General features: G+C 37.2%; 1 protein-coding gene across 4 annotated transcripts in view; it reads right to left on the bottom strand.

Annotated features, from left to right (window-relative positions):
* Macc1 (MET transcriptional regulator MACC1) overlaps nt 1-23,300 on the bottom strand; it is a 185,840-nt gene that overhangs the window by 47,968 nt on the left and 114,572 nt on the right. Inside the window, exon 1 of one of the 4 annotated variants that reach the window (XM_078039983.1) lies at nt 19,963-20,162. The exons of the other annotated variants lie outside the window; for them this stretch is intronic. The gene's annotated coding sequence lies outside the window, so the exon portion shown is untranslated. Of the gene's footprint in view, nt 1-19,962; nt 20,163-23,300 lie in introns of those variants that run through there. 4 annotated transcript variants of the gene reach the window in all.

Genomic DNA, 23,300 nt, shown 5'->3' with positions numbered 1-23,300 from the left:
TTTTGTATGTTTATTTAAATATGTTATGTCATATTATTTTTACCTGCTAAATATCAAAGACAATCATAATCATGCCAAAGTAAATGTTTAATTTTGAACAGCTTTCCTCATTCTTTATTCAAAACATTTTGATTCTAATATTTTAATTATTAATTAGCACATGCATAATATTTAAAAGCTAAAAATTAAACAATTATTAGCTGATCTTGATATCAAATTAAATTTTTTCTAGACACAAATTTTGCAGAGCTGGAAAATTAATATAAGAGCCAAGACACAATAAAAATTCCTCTTTGTTGATTATTTTGCTCAAAAGGAATTGGCAGTGCCTTTTTCCATTCCCCAGTCTGTACAGATAATTCAAAGGCATGAAAATTCTGGAGCAGTTCATGGCTTCAAAATGGCAACAAAGCCGAAATCTGTTGGTTTCTGTCAAACCAAGAAAAATGGAAATATTTTCATTTCAACTTTCTATTTATTTTTTGGTTTTGAATGTCTGCTTGTGAAGTGTCAATAACAGAATGATTATGAGATATCTCTGTGACATCTTGTGTTACAAAATTCAATTTGACAGTAACAAGAAAAATCAGAATTACTGCCAATAATATTTGCTTTTTGTTTTGTGAAAATACAGCCATACCTTGCAGAACACATGTAGTACTATGTACAAAGTCCCTAACCAAGAGAAAATATTAAAAACACACAAAATAATTCAATGATATTTGATAAAAGGCTTGCTCAGATAACCACCTTTCCATTGCACCAGCCACAGTAACATGAACATTCCTCCTTACTGGACATTTTACTCCTATCTGCAAAAGACCAGCAGGAACATAGTATCTACTATATCACCCAGAGTCCAATGAGGAAAATGGAAACCACATGAGATATTTCAAACAGAGGGGATTAGTTGTTTTTTTTTTTTAGGTGTTTATTAGACTGAAAGAGCAAAAAAGTAGAATATGATTTAACCCAGCTATTAACGACTGCAGAAAGCAGCTACTATTTCCAGGGTAGGGAAACGAAAGGGATGAGGAAGTGGTAGAATCCTGGAGCCCACTAACCAACCCTTCTAGGATAACTAAAGAGATCCTGGAAATCTGAAGAAGTGCAGCCCTGATTATATTGGGAGCATGAAAGAGGTGGCAGGTAGCAGGTACTGGGATGAGCAGAATGAGGTGTGCTTGACACCAGTCTGGAAACAGTCTGACCCTCTGTATCTGTTGCTGGGCCACCGAGGAACTGCTGCTCAATAGAGCTGGATCTGCCAAAGGGGCTCTACTCAGAGGTGCTGAAAGAGACAGAAGAAGTGCCACTGGGCAGAAGTTGGTAATATCTGAGGTGACATTGGTGCTGGAACCAAGGAACAATTCTGTGCTAAGGGCTTTGGAGCTGCCAGAGGATGGTGAAGTCCATAGCTTCATGCAACTACGGGAGGAAGGCCCAGAAGCTGGAAACAGGAAATGAGTCACTTCCTCCTTTCTTCATATCTCAGTCTCTTTCCAGGACCACTCATTAGCAAAATCTAACTAAAATCCAAAAGGCAATAAAAACTTGCATCATAATCTGTGGGGTTTCAGAAACCCACCATACACAGAAGGGCACAGAAGGAAAGAAGTGGATGCCAAATATAAACAGGAAAATGGCTGTTACATCAACTATTTTCAGTGTCAACTTTTCTATAGTATTCGTTTGTCATGACTATAATTAGAGTTGCTAATGAAAATTTGGTATCTTATTTTTCTTATTTTACTAAAAACAGGATAATAAATAAGATGATAAAATACAAGAGGGGGCTAAAACAATGAAAAATATAATAAATTAGTGACTTTAAGCCTGCTAGTGAAGAAATATTTTTACTTTAATAAAGGAATATTTAATAGATTTATGCAAATTACAAAATGATATTGCATCTATCTTTCCTTACTTTTTTGAAGCCATGGTAATGTTCTACTTAAATCTTTTTTATTCTGTTCAAATTTCCACATTTGATGTTATTGAGCAGATAATTTATGTAAGAAATAAACCATCAGGGAAAAATCTTTAGCCTTTATGGTAGATTGCAGATGGCCTCTAAATTCTTTGCTATTCTTGTTGAAATTTCTCTTGAATCTAGATTGCCATAGTGAATAATAAAATGCAGGAAAATCAAGTTTGGGGATTTCCAAATGTAGATTATAAAAACCCTGTAACTTCTACCTCAAATGCCTGAAAACCAGCTGCCTTGTAAGTCCAACTGTCCCAAGACCACCATGCTGGAGATATCGCATAAAGGATTCTTATAAACAGTCCCAGCAGAACCTGATTTCTCCTTATTCCCTCCAAAGTGCCAAGATAAATGTGAATCCATCTTGCACCCATTCAGACCAGTCGACCTGCAAACTAGGAACCATGGTCTCTATAAAGAGCAGATGAGGGGTTGGGGTTGTGGCTCAGTGGTAGAGCACTTGCCTGGCATGTGTGAGGCCAGGGTTCGATCCTCAGTATCCCATCTAGATAGATAGATAGATAGATAGATAGATAGATAGATAGATAGATAGATAGATAGATAAATATATAGATAGATAAGTAAAATAAAGTTCCATTGACTAAAAAAATATTTTTTTTAAAAAAAGAGCAGATGAACCAGTTAGCCAATTCCTACTTAAATATTTCGCCTATTGAATTGCAAAATAAAGCTCTTATGTTGAGCCACAAGTTTTGAAGCACTTTGTTATTTAGTAATAGATAATTGATTATGGCAATTCTAATAATAACTAAAAAATGTGCACTTAAATTATCTATATTGACCAGGTGATGCTGACTGAATTAGCTAAAATTATTAAATCATGAAATATTACTCAAGAAGTTTTAAGGATGAAGTATTCTCATTTTTTATTGGTAAGTTGAAAGTTAATGTAATACTTGAGAGAAACTCTTTGAGAATGTGAATCTGATACAAGTTGAGCTTATAGCCCTTCACTGTAAAGAGTCCCTTCAAGGCAGGAAGTTCCCTAAAAGTTCATGGTTGTAATTTTATATCTTTTTCCCAAGGAGCCCCACCCTTATCCAAGTTGTATAAAGTCCAGGTCCCACAACATAGGATCTGTCCTTGGAAGTTATACTTTAATAATCATAAAACTCTTTTGGCCATTCTTAGTAATCAGACTTTTCTCAAAAAAAAAAAAACTCAAAAAGAAAAGAAAGAGCTATGTTTATAAAACTCTTTGTCAGACCATTATATATAACTGAAAATTACCTAATTGTTCTAAAATAGCTGAATACTGAAATAAATTATAAGCTATCAATTTAGGGCATGATGTCATCTTTTGGAAAATTACTTACAAAGTCTCTAACAACATGAGAAATTGCCTGTAAAATGTCTAAGTGGAAAATTCATCTTGAAAGTTTACATGAACTAATTATAAATATAAATGTATATATTACAGATAATAACTGGAAGAAAATTTGGAGAAGTGAAAACAATTATGTTCAGACGATGGTCATAAGATATAATTCTGCTCTTAAAGTTTCTTAAAATTTCCATGTCTCATCTACTTTGCACCTCATGAAAGTCAATAAAAATTATTCAAAGACTCTCAAAAATCCACTTCAGAGGTTTTATAAGAGTATTCTGTAAAAGATGCAGCTAAACTAAAATTACTGTAATGCCCAAGCTAGAGAAAGCAGGCCTGGTTGCGGGGAGCTACTTCCCACTTTGCAACATGTAATGTGGAAAAATAAACTTGTCATTAGGAAGGTAAATGCAGACACTTGGGGAAGTTTGGCATCTTTCTATTCCCTTTTTGTCTCACAAGTGGCAAAGTAAAACCAACAGGGGCCCGAAATCAAAGAGCCAACACTAATCTCCATCCTCTTACCCTCCATTGTCAAACAAACAGGTATGAGCGTACACACATACACACACACACACACACACACACACACACACGCTTCTTCCAATAGATGTGTAAAGAAAGCATTTGCTATATAATGGCAATTTGGGGAGTGGATATTATGGAGTGCCAGAAGATAAATAGTCAGATCTGGAGTCTAGTTTGAGGTCAGTAGCCAGTGGTCCTATGACAGGAAGTGACTCCTTGCTTGCAGAGACCCTCCATGTCTTCATCTGTAAAATGAGGATGGAACCCCAACACCTTTTGTTCACAAATAAAATGGGCCCCATTTAAATGGCAGGGAATGTGTGAAGTCATAGGACCTCAAGTGGTTTTTACCTCTATTTCCACTACAATTTTAGATCATGGAATCAGAAGACAAAATTTTAAATAAGAGAAAGAAGTAAAATTTAAACAATAGAGAAGAAGTGGTGTGAGGAGGCAGACGACCAGCTTCTCTCCTCTTCCCCAAATATAGAAAACCATACAATGAAATGTTGGTTCCCTCCACGTTCTTTCTTTTTAGTTTGTACCAGAGGGAAACTCAAGGAGAGGCATTCTGACTGCCTCCAGGGCAGGGGTATGACAAGCCTTGCTGAAGTACACCTCAATCCTTCCATTGTACCCATAAAAGTTCCCACCTGATTCACTCTGGTGCTGGCTGAAGTTGAACTTGACCTCTGGCTCCACCTGGCTGAGATTCAGTGGGAAGCCATTAAGCAAAAACCCCATCATTTTCACACGAAATACCTTTTTCCTATCGTCAAGCAATAGTAAGGAAAGTCTCCCTTTCATATACATCCTCACAATGTGAATTCAAAATTGCCTACCATGTAATTTCCATCGAAAGCCATGCCACTACCAAGAGAGATACAGTCCCCATGCAGAGCACACCATTTGCCTCATTTTATCGCGGAGTCAATTGCAATCAAAACTTAGTTTTAAAAGTAAAGCATAGTAGTTCAGCCTCATATCCAAATTGCCTTTTTAAAATGATAGCTTATCAGTACTTCCTAGGTTTTTCCACTCATTGTAAAGATGAGATGTGACCATATATGGCAATTGTCTGTATTTTTTGTGAAACTATAATCAAGGATCTTAATTAGATTATGTTATACATTTCTTCTCATGTAAAATCATGTATACCAATTCATTTTCAGAAATTGGGGGAAGGAAAAAGTATCTTCTTTCTATTCTTAATATTTTCTTTTCTTCCTCCTCTATCACTGTCACGGATGGCTCTGAAGTCCCCCTTCGCCTAGGTCTATTCCATGATGTACATCTGGTACATCTGAGGACCACCACATACAGAAGGAGCAACACTTCTTTCCTCCTCCTGGTCTATGTGCAGCAGGAAGCTCCTCTCTTTTTAGCCCTGTTTCCTATGGTTCTGTTGCATACTTATTCCCTAGGGATCCCCAATGAATCTAAATAAAGTCACATGACCCTGCATTTTTTGTATGTTAAATAAGTTAAGCCAAGATAAAAATACCATGAAATCTTAGCGACGACTTGCTTTTCTGTATTGAGTAAAATCTGAACATATTCTTGCGTACCTACTGTCAATAAACTGGTTTGAGCTCATGTGGGAGCATGGTTTATTTTATAAATATTTCCAGACATACACAAATATATACATTTGTACCATGCACAAAGCTTTCGGATAAGCTTTGGATAGATCATAGAAAGTTTAAGAAGCCATATGGAAGCTTCACCATTTCAAAATTGTGATCTTACACACTCAATCTCAGATGTAATACAAAAGTTTTAACCAAATTTTTGTCATTTCGTAGTGCGTGGGCTTTCTCTTGTCCAGCGAGGAGTTCTACAGAACAAGAACAAGGCAGAGGAGAGTGTGGCTGCAGAGTCGCTAATCAAGGCCTCCCAGACTAAGCAGGAAGCAGGTCTGATTTTATGGTGAAGTTACCATGCTTATATACTCAGGCAGTAGCTAGGCAGCCATCAGTACAATTTCTGGCCAAGTGTGCTTACAGCGACCAATTGAGGAGCAGACCGTGGCACAAGGATGGCAACACATGGCCTCACACTCAGGGTAAGCAGTTTGCTGCTGCTCAGGTGCCTAGCACAAGGGGAGTGGTTTGCCACTCAGACACTCTTAACCCCCTTAACATATGGCATGTATGCAGTACTCCATGCACTGGTCCCACATAACAGTAGACTTAACATCATGGCTTTTAAGAGAATGCGTGCAAGGCTACTGAATGACTGTTTCCATTTTTATTTCTTACAGCATTAAAGCTTATTTTAACCTCTAGAAACTTGGCTATTTTGTTATATAAATATTTATTTAATGTAACTATTTCAGCATAAGCAGTCTCAGAGATTACAAGAAGAAAACACGTCCCTCTAGCAATGAAACCCTTAAATAGCAAATTCATGGGGACAGACTGCTTCCCAGTTACTCCACTGACTAATCCAGGTGGAGAAGGGAATAACAGAAAGGCTTGATATTTGGGTATTATCAGCCTTCTCAAGAAGACCAGTACATCTGGAAGTCTCTGAGGCATCTGATCTCTGAGGTATGGAAATGAGTGGTAGGAAGAGAAGTCAAAGATTGCCTAAGAGATACTGATCAAAGCAATGTCTGATCCTTATTCCAGGAGTTTGGAAAACCTGGCACTAATTAAAATAGTGCCTGAGTAAAGTCCCAGGGGCTTTTCTGAACCAGAATTAGGCATCAGCTCCAAAGGCAGCATGGGAGATCTTAAAGGGATAAAGAGCCAAGCATATCAAGCTAGCTCAGTATGTAAACAGTAAAAGAGAACAGTACTGCCAAGGAACAGAATTTAATTGATCTTGGTCTCCTAGTGGGTAAGGGATGAAAGGGGATCAATTGGCCAGTGTAAACATTTCAGGCTTATCCAGATAAGTAAACATTTTATCCAGGCTCCACCTTTTGATTATTCAATTGTGTCTTGATAAGCTTCTGAAGTCTGTCTCTGGTTCTAGCCTCCATTGTGAAATTCTCCCTCCAGACCTCAGCCTCACCTATAAATCTCTCCACTCTCCTTCCAAGGATGCAAGATTTTATAATGGTTACCATTTTATAAGTTGAATTATATACATAGTATCCAATTAATTCAATCAAAAGAATAGATCCCATACACTCCAAATAGACTTGATACAGTATTAGTCCTTCCAATCAGAGATACAGTAAAAATAATAATAATTTGAATGGGCAAAACAATGACAAGTAAATGAAAAAGAGATATCTAATGAGAATGTTTAACAAATCCTTTATCCATGGATATATGGTGGTGAGACTATGCAAAACGAGGCTTATTAAAATTAACAAACATTATAAAAAAATTTTTTAAATGCAAAGCCCTCTGTAAATACTAGCTCCTCAGTGAATGTTACTATTCTGAAGGTAGTATAAAGGAAGGATGTCAAAATAGTAATTTGAATTTATGGAGGGCCTCTCATTCTAGATACTTGTGCTTTGGAATGCCAGTGTATTAATCTCCAGGAGTAAAATAGTCAATTTTATTAGCTCCATTTTCAGATAAAAAAATTGAGATGCAGAAAGATTATGAAATTCATATGTGGTTTGTGCAAGAAAGCTGGGGGTAAGAGGAAAAGAAAATTGTTACTAAAGTGAAAATGTGTTCCACAGATAAGTAGTGGGCAAGATTTGATCTTCTCCTGTTCAGACTCATGAAGAAAGGAGGCACAAACCCAGCCAAAGCTACCTGAAACAGAAAATAGACTACACAGAGGAGGGATTCAGGGGAGTGTAGGGAGTGTGGGAGGCAGTGGCTCAAATCAGGAGACACCAAGGAAGGGCCTGCTTGCTTTGTTCAATCCAGTGGGAGCATCCTTTTGGCCTAAATCCAACCCTCTGTTCCAAGCACTACCTTCCCAATTTACAGCCCTGGATGTAACTATTTTTTAAAAAATCTACTATTTTTATACACCAAAGACACCATCACTAATCATCAGGAAGTAGTCACTTAAGAGCCATACTCCAAAATGAAGATTAGAATCACAGAATAGATAAAATCACCCAAATTAAACAGGAAGCACACAGAGACAACAAACCACTTATTAACAAGAGAAACACCAAAATGAATGAAGGGAAACTCAGAGGTTTAACAAAGAATACATAAATTGTCATTGAAAATTAACAATGTAGCTGGGTGCAATGGTGTACACCTGTAATCCCAGCAGTTTGGGGAGGCTGAGACAAGAGGACTGCAAGTTCAAAGCCAGCCTCAGCAAAAAGCAAAGCATGAAGAAACTCAGTGAGACCCTCTCTAAACAAAATATGACATAGGGATGGGGATGTTGCTCAGTGGTCAAGTGCCCCTGAGCTCAATCCCCAGTAAATCCTCCCACAAAAACTAATATAGATTTCACTGTCAATCCTTATTCCTTCCAATGTTTAAAAAAATGATTTTTTAAAAAAAAATTACTATTTTTATTTAAAAATAAATCAATAAAAAGTAGTAAGTTGTTCCTACTTTCATAAATGAAAAAGACTTTTGCAAACTGTTTTATGATCAAGTGTTAGTCTGTGCAATTAATAAACAGAGAACAAAGAAAAACAAGTGTCTATACCACACACGTGCATGTACACTGTACTCTTAAAATATTATAATAAATTGACAGGACAGGTTACAGATAGATGTTTCTCCCATTAACAGATATTATTAGGTTATATTTAAAAATAATTAAATACTGAAAGAAAACACACAATGACATCCAAGGAAACAAGAGGTTACTGAGAGACCTTTCATGTTAATCTTATCAACTGACTTACTGCTCACAAGGACAAATCCTGGAAGAGAAAGGAAATTGTTGTCAAATTACAATAGGCAAGGGTGCATAGGTTAATCACAGGGAATTTCTAGTTTAGGAAATGACAAAACATAGACCAAGACTTAAGAAATCAAGTGATGCAATCACATGGCTGAAGCCATGTACTCAACCATCAGTACCTAATTGCCTTTTTGTTTGAGTTAAAAAAACAAAACAAACAAACAAAAACCCCATACCATTCTACTGATGCACAGTTGTCTGCTAAGAATTGCCTTGCTAATCCACCATGAATGTTATCCAGTACTGGAAGTTGAGAAAGACTAGGCAATATTTGCCTACCTATCTTCTGCTTCCTGGCAGAGTGGATTTTCAGTATGAGCACCCAAGTACCATATCCCAGCCAGCATCCATTCTGATAGATCATATCCCTGTCATACCATTACTGAATATTTTTATATCATTTTGTCTCCAAGAAAAAGTCAACTAAGTCTATCCAGACAGTTGATCATCTCCCTTTTTAAAATTCTTTAAGGATAACTGATTATTATTTGGTAGGATAGATTTCTATAATTAGATTCCTTTCTTTAAACGATAATGGGAGAGAAGTGGTATCATATCATCTAAGCTGATGATATAATATAAAGACCTTGATGAAAATCAAATCTACAGAAGATCTTAAGTCTAGATGGACCCCAAGGACAGATGGCACAGTCTAGTTATAATAAGAGAGGAAAGAAAGAAGTAGTCAGGATGGTGCAATATGAGAGGGCAGGACTTCAGTCTGTCCTCCCTCTGTTCCTGTGTAGTGTTTATAAAATGGGTTCTGGAGGTTGAGCCATCTGGGTTCAAGTGCCAGGTTCATATGGCAATTCACAGAGTGAAGAAGGGTGAATAAATAATGTTTCTGATAAGAGAAATATGATAAACTGAGGTGTAGAAACAAGAGTGATCATGGTTCCTTCAGGAAGCAGCAAGTAGTTCAGTAAGACTGGGACACAGCAGTGGGGCAGGGCCAAGGCAAGAGGATGGTGGAGGAGGGCTGGCCTTCACATACTTACAACACCTACTAAGCAATTTGAACTTTAGCCTAAAAGAAAGAAGATATGCAGAGGAGTTTAAATTAAGGGAATGGCACTATCCCGTTTATGATATACTCTTTGAAAGGTGAAAAGCAAAGGGTAGAACACAATTGGAAATAAGAAATGGCATACATTCTTCTTGAGAATGAAGAGAAGTGGACAGAGGCTACCTTGTCCCTCACCTGTCACTCCCAAGTTCTCAAGGGTTTTTAAATTACTCTTTTGAGATTTTACAATCAAGAACACTGTAGGTTCCACTTTTGAGCTTTGGCTTCTAAGAATCCAAAACTTGTGGCAAACCCCCTTTGCCTGGGCACCAGTTGGATTCACTCCAGTCTCTTATAAAGAAGTGAGTTTCACTTAGTGGTAATTATTCTTTTCTTGTTGTTCTCCTCCTCCTCCTCCTCCCCCTACCCACCTCAATTGATTTTTGTACTTCCTTTCCCCAGTAAAATAGTATCTCTAAATATGACTAGACATTTATGGGAAGCAATATTTTTATGATGAATTTTGTTTATCTTCATTTTTCAAAGGAAAACAGAAAGCACATCTGGTCTCCAAATAATCTACCCACATCAAAGTCAGTGAGTAGTTTCCTAGAAGACCATACCTAAGTGGGAGATAACACAGATAAGTGATGTTATTTTGTACTTCACTATTACTACCTAAAACCTTTCCCATTCACCAAAATGCTTTTTTGGTGAATCAACCTCCATAAATAATACATTTTGTGGATTGAAAATGGGAAGTAGCCAAAACAGGATACAAGATTGTGTTTCCCACCAATATTTAATGACAGAGATAAGCCCAGGCTCTTTCCCCCAAGAGTTTTTAGATGGCAGAATATTCCCCTGGTATTTTGAAAGCAAGAAATGTGTGTGGTTCAGAGAGAACAACATGAAATCTGGAATCAAGCCATATGATCAAGATTCTAAACTGCTTAAATCTTCAGCATTTACATCTATTAAGTTTAATAAGAATTTTACCTTTTCCACTGACCAAAAACTCTGAAATTGGAAATGCCTTATACATATTCTATCTAATCAAGTGGCCAATAACCACACATACTTACTGAAAACTTGAAATATGGCCAGCTCAACAGAGGAACTGACTATTCATTTTAGATAATTTTAGCTAATTAAAAACTTTACACATGTGACTAGCAATTACCTTATAGAAGGTATGATTATTGAGTCCTATTTCAGTTGTTCTGGAAATCCATACCTAAGTATATTGCCTTTGTTTGAGAAAGAATGTTTCCCCTTTTGCTTTCATGTGGACATAGGTCTGTAACCATCTTAAAAATATAATCAATGAGATAAAATAGAATGCAACTTTGCTTTAGTCCACCAAATTTTTAAAAAAATATTCAATGGAGGAAGTTTTTTCCAATAGCATTGATAAAAAGTCCCTAGTTGGTCCCATGTCTCTTCTGACCACTCTCAGATTAAAAAAAAAAAAAATCCTGTGGTTTTAAGTTGCAAAATGCAGTTTCCATCAGCACTCCAATCTCCTAGCCTGAGGCTAACCCTCCTCCCCCATACCATTTGAGTCTGCAATCTTGGGGAAAGGGGGATTGCATCTTCTCTTTTTCCACCTCACCTCTTCCATCACCCAGCTTGCTATAGTTGCTGTAACTGATGTTTCCAAAGTTTGAGAGGATAAGTAGGGAAGAGTAGAAATAGAACAGAACATTTTTACTCTACTTATATGATTGAAAGCTGGCTTTGACTGTCATTTCTGGACCTGGCTAATGTTTATTGCTTCTATTGCTGCTAATGTGGTCTGTGTGTGTGTGTGTGTGTCCCTGTGTGTACTTTGGGGGAATCCTCAGATGCTTTTCGATGCAATGCCTGGAAGGTAAGTAATGCAACCAATTCTTCAGTCCACTATGCCTCCTTGAGCTCTGGTTTCCTAACAGGGAAACACACCCACCTTTCCTGGAATATGCAATGAAGTCACTTCCTCTGTATAGGACCTGAGAAAGTAGCATGGCTCATCTCTACCCTTTTGCACTGGGATTGCCTTTCAAAAGTCTTTCTCACAAAACCCTGTGTTCATTCTCTCACTTTGGTGTTTCTTTTTTTTTTTTATGGTTTGGTTTGGTTTTTTGTTTGTTTTGATTTTTTTTATGGTTTGGTTTGGCTTTTTTGTTGCAACTGGAAGTAAGTGAGGAGCTAAAGAATTGTGAAAATATTTCCAGTTGCAGCCATGACATCCTGACATTCATGGCTCAATCGAAGTTCAAATGAAGAACAACACTTCCTGTGTAATTGACTAGCTCATTTATAAATACCAGTCTTTGGAAAACTGAACATAATAGAGAAGATGGAATAAGGGAATTTGTATTTTTCAGTAAAAATAGCTGAGCTGTAACAAACATACCCTTTTTTTTTTAACAAGAACTGACAGAAAAAATAAGTTGAAATATAGACATGACATAAAATTGCATTCATAATGTAACTTTGTGAGCTATGTGAAAACAAGGAGAAAATAGCCTTTACATTTAATAATGATCTTTTATGCTTGATATTAATAAACAAATGATATTTTACTGCTTTTCTAGGTCATTATAATCATCCAAATAGAAGACAATCCACTTAGCAAAGAACTTTTCCCTTTAATGGAAATATCCTGATTTTCATTCAGCAAAGGAGAGGTTCCTTCTAGCACCCAGTTTGAACATCTAGAGGTAAATTTATGTTATGGTTATCAAAGAGCACTTATCATTAAATAGGAAAAATGTTTTGATATATGAATAAATACTTTCTTTGACATTTATTTGACATTAATATCTTCAGAATGGCATATATATATATATATATATATATATACACACACACACACACACACACACACACACACACACATACACACAGAAAGTTTTACCCATCAAAATTTTGAGATGCCAACATACAGGTTAGTTTTGAGCATTTCAGTTTGATCATTAAATATTTCTTGTGGTTGCAGTCAGAAGAAAAAGAAATTGAAAGCTATCTTACAGAATTAAAGTTTTTTTGCTTTTTTGTTTATTTGGGTTTGTTTGGTTTTTGTTTGTTTGGATTTGCAAGGTTTTAATCAATCTTTAAGCTTTTAACCCAATACCAAAAATGTAAAAAATGGGAAAAAATAATTTGGAGACAACTTAAATCACAATATTATAGTAGATAGCCTCTAAATGTATTTTCCGGAACAAATCGAGAATTGGAAGAAGCCAGATCCTAAACGGGTTTGTTGTTCCTTTCCTGCTTGATCTGTGGATTTTGTCTGATCTAGCCAAGATCTTAGCTTCCTAAAACTACCCATCCTTTGCTTTCCTAAATTAAATCCCAGTGTTCCTGCTGTTGCTTTGATCATCCCTTCCTTGTTACCTTAAGTGGCTTCTCTAATTTTACCTACTTATTTAAACATTTTCCCAAATTTTGTTGTTTCAGCCTTACTTCTGATTTCACATCCTGTTTTTGTGGGAAAATCCCAGTGATCTTTGTGTTTGACCTGGGTCCCTCCCCTAAGCTGCAGAACTACTGTAACATTCACCTGCAGGATGTCTGTGTGCGAAAACTGCCCACATCTGCATGCATCTCCTTCTGTACCCCAGTGTCTCTTCCCTTCCTTACCTCCTCCAACAGAGTTCTGTTGATGGTCTCACTATCTTCATTTCCCTCTTGAGCTCTGTCCTCCTCCTCACACAGCAAATCCTGCCACAGTCTTTTCTGACTGATGCTGTGGCACCTGCACTGATTTAGTTCTTATTATTTCCTTTCTGATGCCCTTTGTATTGCACAGGTCTCCCACTTTCTTGTCTCTTTCTTCTCTAAGCCTTCCTACCCACTGTCTAGCCCTCTTCCTGGAATACAGGTGTAAAACAGGGCATTCCAGCACCTATTACTGCCACTCTACCAAACACCCTTTGGACAAGACTCTCCATGAAAGTCAAAGGATACCTGTCTTGTTATTTGGCCTCTCTGTGACATGAGACACTGTTAACCTCTTTCTTCTTGAAATGTTGTCCTCTTTTGTCTTTACTTGCTCTGCATTTATTGTATTTCTTTCTATTTCTCTGGACTTTCCTTTCAGTCTCCACCATGGCTGCTGCTTCTTCTGATAGAAGGTTTATCTCTGCTTCTTCTAATAAAAAGGTTTAGCTATTGTTAAATACTCTATTAAAACTTTGCTTCTCTTCTGTAATACGATCAGGGGTTTTTGTGGGTATCATGACCTAGAGGTCAAGATTTAGAAATTTGTTTTTAAAAGTAATTAGCTATATCTTAAGATTTTTGTACAATGTTGCACACCACAGCACTAGTGAACACAAAATTTCTGCACTAATAACAATAGCAAATGCTGGAAAAGACATATTTTCATCAGAAAGGATTGGTCAAGTTATACTACTACATACAAATGAGCAATCTAAGATGTCATAGTAGAATATATAATAGCGTGAAATGTGTGATACATGGTTAAGCAAACTAAAATAATCACATAACATTTTTGATAAAATGTGCATTCTGACCATCTATTTTAGGCATAAAAAGGCTAACAGGATAATGCACACAAAACTTTAAGATGTGCATCCTCAGTAAGTATGAGAGTAACTCCTAAATATGAATATGCAAAGTCAGGGGAAAAAAGAAATAAGCATTATTTTATAAAAGACTAAACCCAACTTCTTTAAGTAATATCCTTTATCCCAAAAAGCATCTTGGAAATCACCTGGTTCTCCTTTCCTCACCCCACTTTCCCAGCCTGAGTTAGATACCCTTATATTTCTATCCTGCAAACCTCTGCCTTAGCTCTGATATCCTATTAAAAATTTTTATATGTATTTGTCACCTCCAATGCTTGAGTGTTTTCCTTCATTTCTATACCCCCTGTTCTATAAGCATAGTGCATGTAGTAAACATTTACTTTCCTACTGCCCTCAGGGAAGAAAGTGTACAGCCCTTAGACAGATACTTAAAAATCCTTTACAATTACAGGCCACCTATCTTCTCAGTCTTTTTCCTTTGTATTTTTGCTCCTGTCTCCCCAAATACTGCATCTGCAAGCATACCCAACTAGGGAAGGCCTGGTACCTTTCTTACTCTCTGCTGTATTCCAAAACAGCCAAGTTCTCAAAGAGTAGATGTTCAGAAATTATTTGTTGAATCAATGATAGGGTAAATTAATTCACTTTTTCAAATATATCCTGTACTTGACACTTCTCCATATTCTCTAAAGGCCACTCTCTCCAAGTTTTCCCTCTTTAACTTCCTCTCTCAAATCTCCAAGGCTTAGTAATGTTTGGTGATCTTTAAGAATTGTTTCCCTATCTTCCTAAGCAAAATTAAATTCTCTTCAGTACAATATTGCACTTATTTTACTCTTCTCATTAATTATGCTCTTTTGATGTTATTTAAATGTTAACAAGATTCTAAGTTTGGGGAATTTAAGGACTACCATACTTTAATATCTCCCCAATTTTTCCCTTCTATTCTTTCCTACCTGTCTTTGCTGGAAGACACTGACTATATACAAAATCCACAGTATCTACTTAATACTTACACAATAATTTCTGAGAATCACATTCTTGATCTCTATGAGAGTTATTATATTATTATTTGCCCTTCAAAATTAATTAAATCAGATCACATAATTAAAAGTGCTTAAAATATAATAAGTACTCAATGTTAACCATTGTTATCAACATTGTCATTGGTGCCATTATTAATTTCATAAATACTAAAACACATGCCCATTAAATTGAAAGACCAGTCAGTCTCTAACACCTAAGTGTAGATACAAGAGAACTTGATTTAAAAAAATTTTAAGTCACTATAGTTTTAGAAATTGCAGTGGTCCAAACATGTCTGAATCTCCCCAATGCTTCAAGTGCCTAGCTTTCCGTGGCATCTGGGGAGATCATTTGATTACAATATTTAAGATTTAAAAAGTGTTCTGGTAACAGAGAGAAACAGGAACTCTCATTTTGGTTGGGGTTATAATGTGGTATAAATATTTGGAAAGTAATTTCTCAAATATCTCATAAAAATGCATATGGCTCAGAAATGTTATTCCTAGATATGTTCACTAGAATAAGTCTCATATTTTTATACAAAAAATGTAATAGAAATAGTGCTACTTATGAGAGTAAAATACCATACAGTTATGAAAATTTATAGATTGTTCTACAAGAGTCAACACGGACTGATCTCAAAGTATAATGTGGAGAGACAATAGCAAGTTGCAGATGAATAATGTATACTTTATGGTTTATATAAAATTTTTAAACACACAAAACAATATTATATGCTACTCATATGTACCCTGCAGTGATATCTACACAGAGGATAATGGTGATCTCTAAGGTTGGCAAGAGAGAAATAGGGCAAAGGAGAATATTTTTTATCTTTAATATTCATCAGCTCTGTTTTGTATGTGTTAAAGAAATGTCTAAATTAAATGTTTTCCCATTAAAAAGAGAAAATGTGTACAAAACTCCTCTATTATTTCTGGAAATAAAACCAGGTGTCTGTTATCTTGGTTAGAGATAAAGATTATTTTTTTCATTCCAAGAAAATTCCCTATACCGAAGCCTCGTATCTCTGGGAAAGGTGAAAACAAGCCATAGTAATCAAGAGAGAAACCTTCAGAGAAAAGAAAGCTTTGAGAAGGAAGATCAATATGCCATTCCTTTGCCATCCCGTACTGAGTACCTGAAGGCTCTCTTTCTCCAGCTGTCTCCCCTAACACCTTGAGTGAGACAGAGGGGAAGCACAGGACTGGGCTTCTTTATTAATAGGGGTGTACTTGCTCTCTCTTTGGTGTCTCTGTCTGTCCCTGGTGACACTTCAGGTGTTCACATTGATGAACAAGTTAGTTTCCCTTTTTGCTTCAAGATCACTCTTATCACAATTTCAAATGGCCTGAGGTGCAAAGCATCTTTTCCCCCACAAGAACTAACCTCCCAACTTTCGCCTCATTCTCTCAGGCTACCAAAAGCTCAAGAGCATCATGGCTGAGATTACTATTAGTCATTGTTCTTTCTTACTGTGTGACTGCTCTCTCTCCTTTCTCATTTTAATTCCTAGCACTGCTCATTTATTCATGCTCAGAGTTTCAAAACCTGTTTCCGAGGTACTCTTCCTGCCTTCATATTCCCAATTCTCCAACCCACCTGAACGTTATTGCCTGGATGAATCTGCTGAAGCATGCAATGCTTTCAGCATATCAGTCCTGGGACAGGACATTTTTTTAAACCTCTGCTATCTTGAAGCAAAGTCCAAATCCCTGTGAGGCTTCCACAACAAACCATCTTCCAGTGTCATCATCCAAAATCCCCTAGAATACCCTCCATAGAAAACCCAGTATCCCTTCTTTCCAGCTATACATAAAAACAGCCTATTCAATTTCACTTCCTAATTTCATACTTGACATTCTTCCTACTTCAGTGTTTCCCAAACTCAGGCATTCAGGGACCTTGTATGAATTTTTCATTAACAGACACCATCTGAACTATCTTTTACTCACTTTTTTTTTCCCCTGTAAATTCACTCTCACTTTAGTTTAGGTAAATATTTTTAAAGTTATTTTCTATCATTGTCATAAGTAAAAAACACAGTATCTATTACAATATACAAGTAATGCCTATAAACACAAAAAACATTTTCAGTTATTAAACAAAATATTATTCTCCTGCTAAAATCTGTTGCTAACACGGTTGTTATAATAGTGTCTTAAATAAGTGATTGAAGAACTTTTAAGTCTTATCAAAAACAAAATTCATACTTGAAGAATTAAACGTATGCTTAAAATATTGAACAAATAGTAACTTTCCTGGTCTGTTATTTCAGTATTATTGACTCTCCAGTCCAAATGTTACCTAAAATAGTTTCATGTCTGCAAAGTTTGGAAAACGCTGCTGTATGTGACATATTCTCATCACTTTTTCTGCTGATCTCAGCTGTGCACATCCTTCCATCCCTGGCTAGAGTTCCATCACTTCCCACAGTATCCTTTTAAAATTCAGCACACTATGACTGTCCTTCCTCTGGGCCTCCTAGCTAAGCTTCCCTTTGATGTTTGGTTTGGGGAGGTCACTCCATCCTGCTTTTGCATGATGCATATACAAGTTTTCAAGTTTACTTTTTCTGGTCTCCAGTGATCATAGTTCAAAGATTTATGGAGGCTTCTTTTTATTTGTTTGTTTGTTTTTGGTCCTGGGGATTGAACACAGGGCCTCATGCATGTTAGGCAAGCACTCTACCACTGAGCTACATTATTAGACTAATGGAGGCTTCTTTATAATCCCAATATTGAGCATCACACTTCCTATGAAGTGTGATTAATGAAGGTGACTCCATGAACCTCCTAAGTGATTGATTAATTAATGCTTCCTCCCTCTGTGTATGAACACACTATCCCATACAGGTAAGATCCTCTCAGGGGCTAGGCTTGATCATCCTTCTCAGTAGACTCAACCCAAGAGGACCACTTAGAATTACTAGAAATTCTCATCAAACTAATAAATTGCACTTCCTAGAGAATCTCGGCCATCTAGGCCATAGATGGCATGTGACAACAAGAACAAAGCTGCTCTTAGGAAACCTGCTATATGTCCTCAGAGTTTCCGCAGCTGCCCTCCACCTTTGTTTTCATTCCAGTGTCATCCTGCTCTTACTGACAGAGCTCCTGAAAGTTTACATGTATAGGACATATCACATACAAAGTGCATACCAATACTGGTTGTTATCACTTTTGGTTATCACCAAAGAAAATGCCTGGTCTTATAAGACAGCTGGTCAGATGTAAGTTTTTTCAAGAAAGGATTCTCTAAAAATTTAACAGTGATATGGCTTCAAGTTCAAAGTCAATATAATTTCAAATTGTCTTTTGAATGCATTTTAACATAAAGTGGCTTTTAATGAACTCGATCTTGATAGTATTTGCTATCTTTAAGACACAGATAAAAAATATCCTGTTTATGAATTAGCAACAAAGAAGGTGTGAAAACTGGAATAAATCCATTTGCCTTTATTTTTTTTTAATTTTATTAGAGCCTCTTAGCTATATGTGACAGTAGACACCTTTAGTTTTAAAAATGACTTATAACCAACTTTTCAGAAAACTTAATAGTTATGACTTCATAAATTCTATATGCTGTATGCTACTTAAGAAGTCATTATAAATCACCAGTATGAGTTTAAAATAATCATGTAATTGTGTTAAGCAGAGCTTAAAGGATCACCACTAAAGTTGAGGCAACTTTAAGAATATACCTTAAAGGGCCTCATCATCATTTAGAAACTATTATTATTTGAAAACCCAACTCTAACATAGGTGACTTCATATCAGATTTAGATCTTTTTAAGCAATCTGGGAAAACTTCTTAAGTAGAAGGCACCAGAATTTTCACTACATGCTCTTTGATCTGACATTTAAAATTGTGGTGAAAAGAACATAACATTACCATCTTCTCTCCGTATAAGTCTACAATTCAACAGTGGTAAGTTTATTTATATTGTTGTGCAAACAATCTTCAGCATGGTTTCCACTTTTAAAACTGAAATTCTATGCCCACAGAACAGCTGCCATTTCCCCCTCCTCCTAGACCTGAAAACCATCATTCTATTTTCTACTTTTGTAAAAATTTGACTAATGTAAATATCCCATACAAGTGGAATCATATAGTATTTGTCTCTTTTATCTGTTTGTGAAGCATAACTGAAACTTAATTGGGATGAAGCCAATTTGCCTTTCATTGGTTATTATCTGTCTATTCAGTACTGTGCATTCTGCCAGTTTCATTCTATCAAACCAGTGAGGCAGTCTATACTCACTTAACCAAGCCTTCACAAGGTGAAACATCTGGTTACCGGTCACACATCCAATAAGAGTGGGACCAATTCTTGCCTTTATCTAGCCTTATAGCTCACAGCCTTCAACATGCCAGGAGGTCTTTTGAAATATTTAAATTTTTCAGAGGATTTCAAATGTAGACATCTTTGAAGCAAGTCAGAGTGGTTCTTTTCTTACATTTGACTTATTGCTCCTTTATTACATGAACTACTTTATTCTAAACCCTATCTCAAAGTCCCAAGGATACCAGTTACCTTCCATGTTTCCAAGTAAGGCTTGGGAAGGAAGCAGCAGCTAGTCTATTCAATTTTTATGGAAATTATACGACTTGCCAGTGTGTAGCATATACCAGCAGTGAAAGGAATATTGTTTTTTAAAAAGCAACTTACATCTGTGGAAGTGAGCCTCAGCTTCTTCAGTTCAGGCACATTGTTTTAGTGAATGGAAGTCACTCTATCCAAGCCAGGTGCTCTCTTCAAAGGCGCCCTGCTCAGTGTGTGGGCGAGACCTGCATTCCTGCCTACAGAGCCACCTGGGACTCGAAGTCCTACCAGTGTGACACCAGTGTTGCCCAACCAGAAACCCTGAAAGGCATAAGAACTACAATACCCACAATTCAGGCTCCTCACCTGAAACTGGGAGAACAGGGCAATGTCTGGAGTTTCACTCTAGGAATAAAGGAAAAACAGTGGGAAGAACAATGGGGGACAGGGGACTCTGGCGTTATATTTAAAAATGAGCAGTTTACACGGTCCTATTTGCATAAAAGGCAATTAAAGTGGTTTGATATTTGCAGAGGAGTAAGAAGGGTTTTTCACTGTTGGCAAGAACTGAAAAATTATGCAAATGAACTCTCTCTCCTGCAGCTGTGAAACCTGCCCTGCCAGATTCTCTTTCGGTGATTCAGAGGCAAGGGCGCCTGGTGCTCAGAGAAGCAGGTGGAGGAAGACTGCTGAGGTGAGGCCTGGCAATCTCAGTTCCTCTTACAGCTATGATATGCCACACCTGTAATGGAGACCTTTGATCTTTCATCTTTTCAAACACATCCTGATATTTAAAAATGTGCTTTTAAAAATATGAGCAAGAATAAGTATTTTTAAAAACATGTCCTTCTGCTTTCCTTTCCATTTCTGGGGTCGTGGTTCCTTCTTGCATATTCCAGCATTATTTCCAATTGTTCAAAAGTCAAGAAAGAGAAAATTGAGGGAGGAATTTTTTAAAGCTTAGCAAAATGAAGGATACAATAATCATTTCAGTTCTTTGCAATATTCGCCACAGAATATGAAAACAAAGCTAAAATTAAGAAGTGTGTTTTCCTTATTTGCTTGTAGAGCATCTTCCTCTGGGCCTTTTATTTCCTATTTGACACAGTCCAGAAAATGGAAAGAGGCTAGCCTTGGCTTGGTCTGGGCTCAATAACACAATAGGAGGACTCATCTAGAGTAGGCAGATGGCAGAGTAGTGACAGAGGAGCATTTCTTTCCCTTCCTGCCCTCTCTCCACCTCCTTTCTCCATGCCTCTGCCTCCTTGATGTGTCCTGTCTGAGAGTGCTGCCACAGTCACCTAACCCACCCAGAGTCCCACTGGAGTTTCCCCCTGAGTCATCCCACAATCCAAATTAGCCTTCCAATCCCCTTTGTCACAGGTCCCTCAACTCCTGACTAGAATCTAACTTTCCTATGCCATTTATATTCCTTCCACAAAAAGGCACTCCTCTCCCCCAGCCTACTGGTTTGTTCTCCATGTTGTTTCTTCTCCCTGAAATCCTCATCTTTAAATATGCAGATCTTTCCTTCCTTTCAAAGTATGATGAAAAGACTCTTTTTCTCCAGGAAGCCCTCCCGAGTCTGCTTCATCTGAATCCTAATTAATTCCATAATATTGTGTCTAGTCCTTTCATAACATTCTGCACCTCGTTTCATTGTTTTATGTGAGTACAGGCATACACATGTAGGCTGACCTTCTATTTTAAGGCAAGACTTCATTTTACTCCTACCTAATCATGTAGATGTTTTGATAATGGATGTATCAAACACCTGCAATATTAACTCTAAATTGGATTGTAACACTTAATACCATCTGTATCTATACCAGAGTTTTAAATGTAAAGAACTCTCTAAATTTCAGGATAAAATCCTGATATGAGAATCCTCCATCGTCCATTTTTCTACAACCTTTATTTTCAAAAAAAAAAAAAAAATGTGGTATTAAATGCAGCAGCTCAAGCCCAGACAGTACCTGAAATGCAGCCTCTATTGGATCCACAGCTCCCCCCTCATGCTGGTTTCTAACAGCTTCCTAGGGGCTGGTCTCTTTGAAATCCTCTGTCCCATGACTACCATATTTAGACCTGCTCTGCCTCTATCTATAATTTTAATTTTCAGTTCCAGCAGCAGGCTATGTTTCTCTATAATCTCATCTTCCTGATCTGAAGACTAAGCTCTGTTCTCGAAGTTCTTTAAATAGTTTGTAGTCTCTGATCTCTCTCACCCAGGGAAGGGAATTCTCAGCAGCTGTTCACAGGCCTGTTTCTGCAGGTTTCTGCTGGCCCTCACACATGTTGTGTCACACATGTTGTGTCTTCCAGCTGTCAACCATTGTGGAGGGCATGAGTGAGACCAGACTGATTTGTGCAGTGAGCTTTCTTTGGACGCTCAGACATAAAAGCTGGCGGGTGAAGATAAGAGTTGTCTGACTGGTGAAAACAAACCTCACCTTCCCAATGTTCCTCTGATCAAGTCAAATAATCCCTAACCCCTTAGCCTGCCTGTGTGAGCACAATCTGCCTGTGGCCTAAAACTGCATCAATGTTCATTCATCCTTCATGCATGGTTCAGGGCCACTTTCTTCCTTCACCTCTCTTCCATACACAGAAATCATGATCACTAGAGCCATGAGATTTGTTGTACTCAAGAAAAAGAGTAAGATATGGACATTTGTTATTTCCTGACAGATAGTAGAAGAATATAGAAACTCAGACCTTTTCACCTCAGTGAGTGAGAAGAAGAAAGCAAGAGGTTGAAGGGAACTTTAAGGGGGTTTCCATAGACACATGCTAGAAGGTACTAAAGAGTAGATGTGTCAGGAGCAGGGTGACTGTAATCAAATACACAATCTGAACCACTGTATGCTTAACCCAGTTGAGAAGGCTAATGGGGAACTAGCTATTTCCACAACTCTCAGGGCGGGATCATGAAGGTGCCAAGAATGTTAGTAGACCTGCACAGGCTAGGGGTACAGACAAAGAGGTTATGCTATACCTTCAGGACTTAGGAAAAACGGTCAGACTCACCCATCAATAAATGTGATGCTATGCAGTGCACCAATAAGACCTCTAGTCCAAGCATTAAACCTGTCTTCTCACAGCAAGTAATGCATTTGGATTCATTACATGAGCTTCAGAACTCCATCTTGTCCTCATACCCCAATCTTATGTTCATTAGAGGAGGAGAAACTCAAACTGCGAATAATTTTTAAAAAGTCATCAGAACTTTTAAGCCAAAAGAGACAGATGCACTTAATAGTCAGTTAAACATCTATTCCTGCCCTCCATCCATACACTCCAACGGTAACATCATCGACATAGAAGCTAAAATTCCAGTGACCCACTTAAATTTGGCCGTTGTAGATAAGGGAGAGGCAAAGCACTTACAATAGCTAATCAAACACAGCTATCTGGGACCAGGAATTAGGAAGTGGCTGGAAAAGAAGCAGGGACAAGAGAGA

Source organism: Ictidomys tridecemlineatus, chromosome 2 (genome assembly GCF_052094955.1).
Source record: "Ictidomys tridecemlineatus isolate mIctTri1 chromosome 2, mIctTri1.hap1, whole genome shotgun sequence".
Taxonomy (NCBI): domain Eukaryota; kingdom Metazoa; phylum Chordata; class Mammalia; order Rodentia; family Sciuridae; genus Ictidomys; species Ictidomys tridecemlineatus.
Note: the sequence above shows the minus strand (reverse complement) of the source record. Positions and strands in the feature narration are given on the sequence as shown.